The sequence below is a fragment of the Diadema antillarum genome, unplaced genomic scaffold (assembly GCF_040938485.1).
Source record: "Diadema antillarum isolate AM-2024a unplaced genomic scaffold, OU_Dant_1.0 scf00000211, whole genome shotgun sequence".
Lineage (NCBI taxonomy): Eukaryota > Metazoa > Echinodermata > Echinoidea > Diadematoida > Diadematidae > Diadema > Diadema antillarum.
Window position 1 is genome coordinate 1161616 of NW_027271100.1, and position 13808 is coordinate 1175423.

The window sequence follows — 13808 nt, forward strand, 5'->3', positions numbered from 1 at the left end:
TGAAAGTTTCGGGACTGACTCTGTAGTGTGAGATTTGCAGTACTGCTTGCCAGCTCGTCAGACAGAAGGAGATCAAATCCCGTGGCATCTTGGAAGAGCTGTAGAGGTTCCACACCTTGAAAGCATGCTCCAAATTCTTTAAACAAGAATGGACCTCTACTTCCAGAGTGGTAGATTTGTACAGGACATTCGGCAAGAAATGCTACAGAAGAAGCCTCCACTTCAGGGTTACACTTTCTTTCTTCAGTAGCTCAATCCGTGCAGTAACATCCAGACTCTGAATTGGTAGAAGTTCTCCCACTTCATCCATGAAGTCAGCAGCGTGTTCAGTCATAACATTGACGATCTCATCCTTGTAACATTGAGCAAAGAAAGCTTCCACTTCCTTATCATAGTCAGATGTAGGAATTCCGTCCTCATTTCGCTGGTTATTACGCAACGAAAGATTATTTCGACATGCAAGAAGCTTATACAGCTTCTTTTTGTTCCGCGTGACTTTGATGATCTTCAGTTTGCCAGCATCTTGTGGCCTTCTGGCAGTACTACAAGGAATGTAATCATCTCCCACATTCACATTTCTGGTCGGCTGGGGAAAAACCACTTGGTAGCTGGTCCCATGCACACTCCTGGACTTCCCATCTGCAGTTACAACTGCATGTGGAGATCCTTTATCTACAGAAGCAAAGGCAAATGTAGGTGAGTCCAATTTTCTTCCCATGGTGTGTACATTTGTCATCACTACACTGTTCTTGTGGGCATCTAGGGTAATCTGTGATGAAGTTATCCCCAGTCTATATAGCACCTGCAGAAGGAATTGTGTCCCTCCTTGGCACTGTACAGTGTCTGCCAGAAGAAGGTGGACTGGATATCTGCTCCTGTCATTCATGAGGAAGAGTGTGTGGCAGATGTTGAACAATCTTCGGATGTCTGATACCCCAATGTGATCGCTCGGACTAGGCTTTCGATACCTTGTCCCCCAGGTGAAGTCTTGCAATCTGTCTCGCTCTCTTTGCTCTGTGGTCGTCTCACTTAATAAGTAGAAGAAGTTCCAAATCATGGGATGGATTTCATCAATGCATGAGATAGCACTAAAGTCAGTGAAGTCTTGTCCTAGTGCAGCCTTCTGCCCAAATACCATGCTCTGCCTTCGTAGTTCATTATTTGATTGCTGGCTTGCTGTAGACAATATCTCATGGTTTGAGGTACTCTCAGGGTCATCCATTGGTTGCAAAGTTGATGTAGATGCCGCTTCTTTCTTGCAAGAAAGTTGTTCATACAAGACTGCATGAAGCATGGCTGTAACATCAGAGCCCTGCCTCAGCAACATGGTTCCTTGCTGCTTATTTCTTGATGGCACATACATAGATATCTATTAGAAAAGAAAGAAAAAGAATGTGCGTGCATAGAGGTTTTGAGTTGTTGAATGAAAAACAAAGCAAAAGGAAGTGCAAGTTAGCTGACAGTGTAAAACTACTAAGTTTTTGGCAAAGATGCTATAGGTCAGTTTTATGAAGAAATGAGTAAATGATAAAAAAAATAAATTTGTGAGACAAGTAAAGCATCAGTATAAAAAAAAGTGTAAAAGCATACTGCTGAAATTCTTCCACCTTTAATGTTTGGTGTTCAAATTCCATTGTAGTAATTGTATAAGAGACCCATACACTGATGTAAAACTCCACATTACAAAGAACTTTGTAAAAAACACGATAATTATGGGGAATTAGGAAGGTGAAATGTATTAATATTATCTGTTATTAGGCATATTTTGATACAAGCTTGATGCAGGAGTATTTACTTTTCTGAATTGCTGAAATGGACATCTTTCATCTATATGTAAAAAGTGCTGAACATGGAGAATCTATGAAGCAAGATTTCTGCAACACTACTAGTGTCCTGATGGTGTTGTAAATATATGTAAAGGATAGACATTGAATTTTTAAAGCACCCTAGGACTTAAAAGCCAGTAACTTTGTACAAGAAGTACCTTTTGGGCAAGATTTAACCAAGCTAGTGCTTTTGAAATAGAAAGTAGGAATGTCAGTACAATGAATTCAAGTGCACTTTATGGCCCCTCACTTCAAGTATCAGTGCAATTCTATGATATACATGTCCCATTTGGATAGGAAAGAAAGGAAAAAAATTGAATGTACAGGTAGTGTATTTTGTCTGTTTTTTCATCAGAATTATCATACAACATGTACAGTAATGTTCAATGGAATTATGATTTTTAACTATTCTGTTCAGTTGTAGATGTATACTGTATGCCTATACCAGGACTGTCTTCATTCACACAGTCCCATAGACCAGTCAGGAAAATGATTGTTACTACACGTACCTAATTAGACATCAATGTCAAGATCTGGGAGGTGTTTACACTGTATATTCCCTCATCAAGACTTGAAGAGGCATACACCTGTATAACATTCCAGGAAGCCGCCTGCAGAATCTAGGAGACTGGCAGCAGTGTTATAGTGACTTTTTCGGTTTGAATATGTCGGACACAACTGGGGCTGCTAAAATAAGAAGAAAGGATGATTCAGTGGGTTACTATATGCACAATAAATTTAGCTAGTCTAATGTTGTTGTTGTTTTTTTCAAATCGGGACCTCCTGACAATTTAGTGAGTGGTTAAATTGTGATTGTGGAGTACAGTACTGAACGGAGAAATGTTTGTGTGCATGTCACATTCACGTCGGGATCAGTTAATATTTTCGTGATCAGAGTTAATATTTTTGCTATGTCTGTGCATAAATGAAAAGAACTGTTAGGCATACTGGTAAAGCCCCCCAGTTATGGCTAAAATAGACATTTACTTTAACAAATATATAGCATCCAAACCGAACAGGTCTATGATGACTGTTTGTCCCAGGATGGTGATTGAAGTTCCTGATGCTTCCAACATTTGATACACTTTCAGGGGGATGTTTCGATAACGGAACTGGAACAGGTTCTGATGTGCTGCACATTTCAGAATGTCAATAATTCAGCACAAGAACTGATCACCGGTCGTTCTTCAGTCATACGTAACTTAAGACAGCTTTATAAAACACCCCCAGGTCTGCAGCACTTGTGTACATACCCAATTATGAGTGTGGCAGATATCATTGGCAAAATATGCTCATCTTGTGTAGAAATTTTGAACTGGTAATGCAAAAGAAAATTAGTGTATAGATCATGTATAAGTACAAAGTCAAGGTGTCTTTAGACTTGAATTGATTACTGAAGGAGTTGTTTGTACTGTTTTCATTTCTCAAAGTCGTGTAAATTCAGATCATTCTACCAATGAATGCCAATATAGATTAGTCTTTCATGTACAGCCTTATGAATCTGAGTTACATTCTGATCATCTTCTGCAAAATGTCTTTCAAGATTAACACAGTATCTGTGTATATTAAGTCTTTTCAGAGCTACCACAGCCTACTATTCATGACAATCATTTGCACTCATGTCTTTCAAATGGAGTTAAGAAATTATTCTAAATGCCTGTATGTTTAATGAGGAAGGACACTCCCTTGCCAGCTATCTTTTTGGTAAACAGTGTCGAGTGATGTTTCACAACCTGTTGTGCAGTAATTCATATTCAGTGTACCCAACAGATATCAAAATTACTTTACCTTCTGTTTGTACCCATTCCAAACTGATACCATATTTTTTTTTTTTTAATGTGAAAATATAAATGTAAACTTTGGAAACTTTATCAGGGAGAGATTGGGAATAAGCAATTTTTATTTATATCTTGTCATATCAGAAAATAAAATGCACAACATACAATGATAGATAATGTATTGTGTAGGTGAGAGACAATAAATATATGTGGAAGCAGGGTTTTTTCATGTCATTTCTTCCTAATTTAGTTGATTTTGTGTTCATTTGGCAAGATACTGCTGCTACTAACTATACTATTGTTAATGATAAACTTGTATTTTGAGGCTGAATTTGTGTGTTTCTAGAAAATAACCAGAAGTACTGGTGTAAAAACTTTGTAGCAGTTCTATTGCACTTTCCATTCAAATGTTGGCAAGATACATGTACTACTATCACTCTAACTTCTAGTCATGATAAACATGTATAAATTTGGACATTTATATGTTCTTTACAGAGAATGGAGGAAGTTTGTCTTGTGTGTTTGTGTAAATATCTAAAAGTACTGAAAATGAATTGTTTTACAGAAATACTATTGCATTTTACCATGCACATGAAATAGTGTTTATTGACCAAAAGTGCATTGAAGTCCGGGAGATGCTCGAGATATATATGTAAGAGTACTATGATAGTGGCTTTGCTGTATATCTACATTGATTAAAATGATTGAAAAAAAAAAACCAACTATCAGACTTCCTTGTACTACTGTATTCTGGGCTACGGTTTAACAGCTTGTGTGCATGTGTCAACTTCTGTGTTTGCAAACAAAGCCTTTTGTGAGATAACCTCTTGCTATTTTAGTGCTTGGACAGTCACATTTATGTGGGCTCTTATCATGGCCTGCTAAGCATGTGTATAATGCCATAGGGGCCCTAACATTGACTGGTCTTCGCTTCTACTGGCTCTCTCCTGGAACATATTAGGCTAACAAATGTATCAATTACTTTAGTACATAATTACTGCCATTAATTTCTAATACACATTGTATGTGAAATTCTTCCAGTGTTTTGGCGAACTCTTTATCTACACTCTTTTTACAACGTAGAAGGACTAATGTTTCTGAGACATGCAAAGTATACATCTGTGAAGAGCATTACTGTCTCATACAACACTACAGTCAACCCTGTCTATAGCGACCCCCCCCCCCCCCCCCCCCCCCCCAAGGGAAACAACAAAAGCGGCCACTATATTCTTAGAGCGAGTAGAGGAATTCAAAGTTTATTTGATGAAATTGGTTTGGGAATGGCTGAAACATGCAATAACAAAGTGATCTTAATATAAAAGGTGGGTTCCACCTTTTTTATTAGAATCGCTCTGTTTGGGATATCTTTACCTTTTCAAAACCAATTTTCATCAAATAAACATTGAATTCCTCATGAAATTACACGCTCTTTCACATTTCATAAGAGGTTTCTCATTATCTTGCCAAAAAATGTTAGAAACCTGAAGTTAGGTCTCAACCAAAACTATGCGATCCCTCCAACACCATAGGGCCTATGAAACTTACCACCCTTATCTTTCTCACCCAACAATATACAGCCTCAAAAGATGCTGGTGACTGAAAACTTTCCCTCAGCATTCAAGTAATAAACACTGAATTTGCCTCCTTTGCCTTTCCCGACATTCTTTCTGTCGAAGTGAAAGCATAAGTAGGGATGACAGATTAAAGGTATTGTTTACCATTGGGAGCAGTGATTAAAAAAAATGTTTGAGTTATCACATTTGTTGCACATGCCTAGGTCGGTTGTATCACAAAACATCCTACCCATGAAAGTTTTGCGATAAAGCCAAAAATATAAGGAGATATCACCATTTTTCTTACTAAGCCATAACTGTAGACAGTTTAGTCTGGAAACAATTGTATTTGTATGTATTGTTCACATTTTGTATATTTAACGATAAGTTTTATTGATTAAAATGTTTACATCAGTTGTTTTTATCCTTAACTAATTTTAAAACTATATGAAGTACTAAAGCTGTTTTTTCTTTTCATCTGCAAATGGTAAACAATGCCTTTAAGACACAAACAATGGAACAATAAAACATTAAGCCGTTTCAGATTGTTGTCAAAGTAACCATCAAAGTACTGCCAAATGTGGTCTTTTATTTCATGGTACTTCATCATCAAAATGTATCAAGCAATGGGAAAAACAATCACACGAATTGTTGAAGAAATACATTTGACACATCATGAAATATCCATAGCTTGTTTCATATACACGTATTTAACATGAGGACAGACATGGAAAACTAGTTTATGGAACAAAGCAATATGGATTATGTGCCAACATCATGCCAAGGTATAATTAATGTAATGTAAATGTAGCATCATTGTCTCGAATCAATGCACCGTTTTCTTTATGTGAGCAAAGTTCCAATTTTCAAACATTTACTTTGGGATTGGAATAGGACGGACATAGGAAAAGCATTTTTTTTTTCCTTTTGGTAATTAAATATCAGTTTGTTTTTGTCTGTTTTTTTTTAAACATCTGATAGATTGCCATCATGATGAAATCACTGTAATTAGCCCTTAAGCTACCTCTGGGGACTTTAGGTACCAGTACTCCTAATCTAGCACAGCACAATTATACCACATAAATGTGCAAGGAGGAGTAATTTCAGGATCATGTATGAGCAAGCAAGTGGTTCCAGCCATGTGGCTGATGCAACTTGCATGCTCATGCCATCCCATGCGAGGATGATGTCTTGTTTAAATAAGAATGCATGTGTTGGGGCCCAAAAAAGCAGAACAAAGAAGAAGGCATATATAGATTTTACACAGGTCAACTTGTTAAGCAAGTGGCATTGTATTAAATAGAATTGAATGCCCCTTTCAGGTGACGGATATAAACCTGGTCACAATGCCTTGTCTAATGATATAGTCATGACTGACTTTCTGCTTTATACTTGAACAAATTTTGCCTTTAAAACTACAAATTCTAAAATTTTCCACTTAATAATGTAGATCATGCCAGGTTGATAACCAAACCCAAATAGAATGCCACATGTTTTCTGGGTGGTACTCATTATAATCATTGCTTTGTCTCTATGAATAGACCAGGGGTTTATAAAAACTCTTCACCCTTTTGTCTCAATGTTGAAAGCTCTGTTTGGAAAGTTGAAAGAGGAGCACACTACACAAAACTAGTCAAAGGCACAGTGGGATCAAACAATCGTAAGTGTGTCACTAACTTTCTGCTAAGCGGTTAAAGACACATTAAAAAAAAAACACTTCTGGTGTGCAAAAAAAAAATAATAGAAAAGGAAAAAATGTATGGCCAATTACATACTCTACATGCTACATCTGATTCTGCACATACCTCACATCTGACATGATAGGAAGGTCTTATGAGTAAACGGACTGCAAGAATGCCCTCTATTTCTCAATGTTTACAGAGACTCTGGGAAATGCACATCAGTCATGTCATGGAGTCTGAAAGGCTGGGAGGTTATTGTAAATTATAAGACTGTAACCTGTAAATAGACAAGATTGTTTCAAATAGAAGTTAAAAATTGATGTTTTAATACAGAAGGTCACATTGTAAGGGCTGGTAACTCAATTCCCTTATTCACAATTTATCATCTTCAGGTTTGCACAATTCAACAGCAAGTAGATTATGTTGCACAGTGCTTATCTAACATCATCATAGCTAACATCATTATCAAATAAAAAATGTGTGTTTGTTTGTTTGTTTGTTTTTTCTATCATGGTGCCCCATGACTGACAAAATGGACATTGTACAAGTCGACTGCAAGATGTGTTACAGACTCGTTACTGTGGTCCTTACGTACCATTTTTCATGGCATTTTGTTACCTTTAGCAAACATTTGTTTGAAAGACCTCTGTAATTGTAATGTTTTATCACTGGTGGAACATGCTTGGTCACAATAAAATTTACCTCTTTTTCATGGTAATGTAGGTATGCCATGCATGCATTAGACACATATGTCCCATGAACAAAAAATGGAAAAACATGAAAAGCAGATGTACTGTAGGGTGAAAGAAAATAAAAATACATAAAAGGAACAAAAAAAAAATATGTACAGAACCTATAAATGTAAAAAAAAAAAAATACTGCAGCATCATACCATAGTATCTTCCTGAAATACCAAGCATGTTGGTGGTAGAGTACATGTACATCATAATACACACATGTACATGTAACTGATCACTACACATAGATGTTTATTGCATAGTTCACAAAGACACTTCTTGCTTCTTCTCTTTTTTATTGCGAATATTTTTTCCTAAGGGGAGGGAATGTGTCACAGTGTGTAGTAGACAGCAACTTCACTGCCAATCCACAGCATTTCCTTACATAATTCACATCACAATAATTACTTTTTGTGACTCCTGTCAATCCAGATGACAAGGAGATAATTGTAGATACAATATTTAAACTTTGCACAAATTTCTGTCTATATGGATGCCTTCATAACAGACGAAGGGGACTTGCATCCCTCAGGATTTTATCCATCATCCACTTTACACATCAAACGCAGCAAACCAATACATGGTTTAATCTTGTTCTCATTGATTTTTGCACTTTTTTTTTTGATGCTGCATTTATCTTTTGTGCACAAATTATGTTTATGCGATTTTTCCATATTTGAAGAAGGAAATAATCATTTGAAATGGATGTTACAAATTCGAGAGGATGAATGCAATCCTCATGGTGCCGGTTTCAATGAAGGCGAGTCATTCTATGCAGTAAGCAAAGTAATGAATTTGATTTTCAGTTCATCAACATAAACTACAACGCTGATTAAAATTTACGTCAAAAGGAAACTCATCAGTATTTTCAACCCATTTAAAGATTCTGTGGTTAATCGCAAGGGGCTGTGGCATCAATTGCAAAATGAGAAAACCCATGCCCCTTTGACATATTCTCAAAAATACCGGTAGAGAAACTAGCCTGCATGGACTCAACTGAACATTAAATCATGCAGAGCCACTGGCAGTATTAATGAAATAATATTTTTAAAAAAATTCTTTTTCAATCAGTGTTGTATGTACTGATTACTTAACCTCAGAATACATTAGAACACCTTAATTACACTATACTGGTCTTGTATCTTTTAACAGAAACTCATTTTGAATCATACCATAAGAACAACAGTGTATATGAGACCACAAATGACACTTTGAAATTGATCTAAAACTAGGTTTTTGAATACACCTACAAAATAGTACAATGCAAGCTCTCTATCCAACATATTTTCATCTCACACCAAGTAATAGCATCTTGGCTCTAAAACCTCAAGATACACTCTATATACACTGTCCTGCTCATTTCTCATGTAATGAGTTCAAGGAATGAATATTATTCATACACAGAATGTCTTCTAAACCAGCACAAATTGCTTCTTCAGAAAAAAAGAAAAAAAAAAGATTATTGATTTGGGAATACTATTTCAAACTGCAGCAATATCTGGCTTTGTTCCCTAGTTTAATACAAAATTCCAAACATGGCATAGACAAAGATTTAAAAAATGGCAAGAACTTTATACAAAATAATACAATTACACAGGATGACAAATATACCATACTACATACTAAACACTACATGGCTATTGCTGGTGAGAATTCTAAACTACTTTTCATGCTCTTTGCATATATGAGGTGAATACTGCTAAAATATTTCTCAAATATGACTTGTCATGATGATGCTTTGACAACATCTCATACCTCAAGGTGATTTTCCCCTCCCCTCCCCTTCCCACCCCCCCCCCCCAAAAGGACTTGATATTTGTTGCGATATATCTTTAACATACCAACTTTCAGTGACTACGAATATTTTGAAATTTAAACCTCTTTATTTTGTACAGTGTATGAAGTGTGCAGATGGCAGGGGGACAATATGCAGTTCTATGGCTGTTAAAGATGGTGCCTCCCCTTCTTAAATTTCTATTCTTTAATCCTTTTTTTTTAAATATTATCCCTCCAGTTCTAGAAATCTGAGAACAGACACATAGGAGAGAAAACAGCATATTGCATTTACTTTGCGCATCTGTATTTGCTAGAAATGATACCTTACCGTTTAAGATTAAAACAGAGCATATTCCCAAGTGTTACTATATTTCTCTACTTTGAGTTTACTCTCCAAAATTCAGCCTTACTGAGATTGCTTCTGAGCCAAGCAGCTCCTGCCAGCTTCAATTAGAATGAGCTAAACAGTTCATTATGGACTGATATTATTATACAAATAGTGCATGTTCTATGATGCACTATACTGGATTAGAGAACGACAAATACTAAATTATCCCGAGTGCTGTTTTGTTTCACCGAGGCCGCAGGCCGAGGTGAATAGAACTGCACGAGGGATAATTTAGTATTTGGAGTTCTATAGTCCAGTACTGGTGCATCAATAGAACATGCACTAATTGTTATAGTAAATAGGTCCCTCGATCCACATGTATTTTCCGTAGGTCTAGGCCCTATGATTTTGATCTAACAAGACTCACCGTACCGCCGGCACTGCACTTGTTGCACGCAGAGTTAACCACAACCTACTGTAGTTTACGTACACAGCGCGTGACGCTAGTATACAGTACAGCCGCGTATGCGTATTGTACATCACAGAGCAGACTCGCGTATAAACTCCTACATTCTGCGTCCAGTGCTCTACGCGCGCATGCGTTACATGCTTCGCCCTACGTCCCTCCCTGCGCGAATCTCTTCGTACATAAAGCGTAGGCACGCACTGTAAGCGTTCGGTATAGTGGCACGGTCGTGCCACTATACCGGAATTTTTGCACAATCACGTGATACTATCGAACCAATCACAACGCAAATTTCACTCTACCTATTTACTATAGCAAAATATTCCAGTTCTGTTTGGCAACAAGACATGCAGCATCAGCTGTTATACAGCTGCCCTCATTTGAACCATTGATCTTTCCATACACTGAGAAGAGAAGAATTCTCTGAGATTTGTTAACCACTAAAATCTTAATTCCACAACCTGTTCAAGGTAGCCCTAACGGAGCAAAGTCAAGTGAAAAGAACTGTCGAGGTTTAAAATTGCACCTGAAATTAAAAAAAGGAGTTTAAAAGTTTTACATGCTCTTAATAGGGAGTTTTAGATTTTCGCAACGCAGACGTTCAGAGGAAAAAAACCTGTTCTGTGCAATGCCAAAATCGCTTTACATCAAAATAGACATCGCATCGTCTTGAGTTGTTTTCATGACACATTCTGGGCAATTTTTGCATCTGCTCAATTCATGACGCAGAGAGCTATTTGATGCAATGATCATGGTGGCGCCATTTTACTTTGCATCTATAAGGCTCCGTCTCCGCGTAATCTAGAAAAAGCTACTTTGCAACACGACGCAGGGAGAGAGAACGGCCAACGCAATCATCGTCTAAACATCTGCGCTGCAAATCTAAAGCTCCCTGTTGATACACGCAACCTCAAGTTCAAATAAGATGAGATGATGACATCATGGCTTCACAAGTCTCCCACTGACCTGCAAACTCTTCAACAATTCATTTCCAAATGACACAGAAATAAAAACATGCAAGTATCCTTTGCATTATTTTTTGTTGCTAAGATGCAATAACTCAGTCACGATTACTTTTAAAGGGCATGGGTAAAGATATTAGATTTGAATAGAAAAGAAAACATATTCATATTTCAGTTTTTTTTTCTCAAACTAAAAGAGGGTTTCAATTTGATGACATTATCTCTTCAGCCAACAGGAGAATATGACTGCGACCTAAGGCACTATTTTTTTTTTTTTTTGGTAAAGCCTTGTGAAAATTCAATAACTCTCTTCCTTAGAGTCGTCTTGTGATTAAGTGTCTAAACTGCTGTTACCAGTAGCCAGATTTTACTCTATTCATTGTAAGACGTCAACCTGAACGAAGCGTGGAATTACACTAGAATAGCCGATACTAAAAGGGTGGAAATTTTCAGTGGTTTTACTTTCCCAAATTTTGCAAATTGCCTTTGAACTGTGAAAATGAAAATGCAAAAATATAAAAACATGCACAAACAATTCTTAAAAATATCATTCCTTTAAAAAAAGAAACAAAAACAAATAAAAAACAAGCCATGCCAGTATTGGATCGCACTCGACTACTAACTTCTGTAGGTCTAGCACCCTGCGTGGGCCTTGACGTTGCGATATCTGGGGCAGAACAACACACTAGTACAGTACTTTAAATATGGAAGGCACTCCTTGTTTACGTACTGGTAATCACTGAGTAAAAACATATACTGTAAAGGTAGATATTTTTGCACGACTAATTTTTCGCACTTGGCCAGGTAAGATGAGTTTTGCGTGTTTTTAATTCCACAGAATCAAGACATCAACTGCTGGAACATACATGTATGGCAAGCAAAACTATTTGTGTGTTTTTATTTTTGCAATCGTTTCTGGTTACACGAAATGCAAAAAAATTTCAACAGAGCGAAAATTTCCACTTTTACAGTAGTACTGGTGTTGTCACTTGTTACTCATTCTCATGCATTTTAAAAAAGGTGAAGTAATGATTACTAGACCCTCCCAACTGCAAAATAAACATGCAAAAAAATGTCTAACAAGTAGCAGTTAATGAAAATATCTCCTGCATGCAAAAATATCATCTCCTACACCATGTACAGATTATTATCAATGCAATAGGCTCATACTCCCTGTACAGTTATAGGGCATAGTCAGATCTACAATCAACCTCGCCAAAGCGGATCTTGCACTAAGTAAAAAAATTGGCAAAGTCAAAAAATTGGCAAAGTCAAAAAATTGGCAAAGTCAAAGAAATATTCTATACCATCCCAGATGGATATAAGCATGTGATAATTCTTCTGTGTTAGCCAAAATTCACATTGATCAATGGACTTTCTGTGGTCTATATTTGGATATGATGTAGCTGAGGATGACTGCATTTCCACTGTTAAGTCACAGGGGTGGCAAGATACAGGATGCAGTTTGGCATAGTTCTGGGCAAGTCATGGATGGTTAGAAGGGAAGAACTTAAACAGTGGAGGTTTCAGCACTGGACAGGTGACCAAACAATATCACATGACTAAATGCATCATAATTACACACCATCTCCCTAAGTCCATACTTTGAATGGGTGTCACTCCTAGTGACCATGCATCATAAAAGTCCCGTGTAACAAACAGGTAGTATCACTTACAATGTATCATCCTATATTTCACTATCTCACCACTGGTCAAATGGACTGGGCACTTCATTACACCTTGTCTGTGAGCTGGCAAATTCTACATCCTCGTAACATAAACATGATAAACAGAGGGCTTAGCTTTTATTGTTGTTGTTGGGTTTTTTTTTCCATTCATATTTTCATTCTTTTGTGAGAATACCACCCAAAACTGTGGGAAAATAATTGTGACATTTGCAAATAAGAACTTTGGATGCATTACAATGTACGTTTGAAGATACACTTGTAGCTGCCTGCAAGCATTTTATCCCTCCCATGTACTGTATACGTCATATATATCGCGAGTCTAAATTTTCGCGAATCGGGAATTCCCGACGATTTCGAGAGGGGTTAAATTCGCGATCATGGAGTCCTGTACTGAACGGAGAAGTGTACACGCGTACGTCACATTCACATCGGGATCAGAGTCAATATTTTCGCGGGGTCTAGGGCAATTACCCCCTGGGCAATTACCCCGGACTGTTCCCCTGGCCCTAATCCTAATCCTAATCCTGAAAATAATCCTATGCCTAACCCAAATTCCTAACCCTAATCCTAACCCTAACCCTAATCATAACTCTTACCTTACCACTAACCAGTATTTAGCCGGGGGGGTAATTGCCCTCTGGGGGTAATTGCCCGGATACGATTTTCGCGTGTCCTTAATTTCGCGAATAGCACCTGACTCGCGAAATTCGCGAAAATAAAAACCTCGCGAAATATTCGGCGTATACAGTATACACTGAATTGTTCCTTCTCCTCCATCAGGCAAACTGTGAGTTTGAAAACATTACTGTACAACAGAGATCCCTCTCTCTCTTTCTTGCACTGTAATGAGATCTAGAGCATCAAAGATTTCAGAGCTTGAAAAGATATCAGCCTTCGTGTCAACATACTTTATGCCTGTTACACAGCGAGGTAATTGCTTAGGCTGCTGATTTCATCCCATGTGCTATAATCCTCACACCTTGCATCCCCTTCCACAAAGCATCATTTCCTC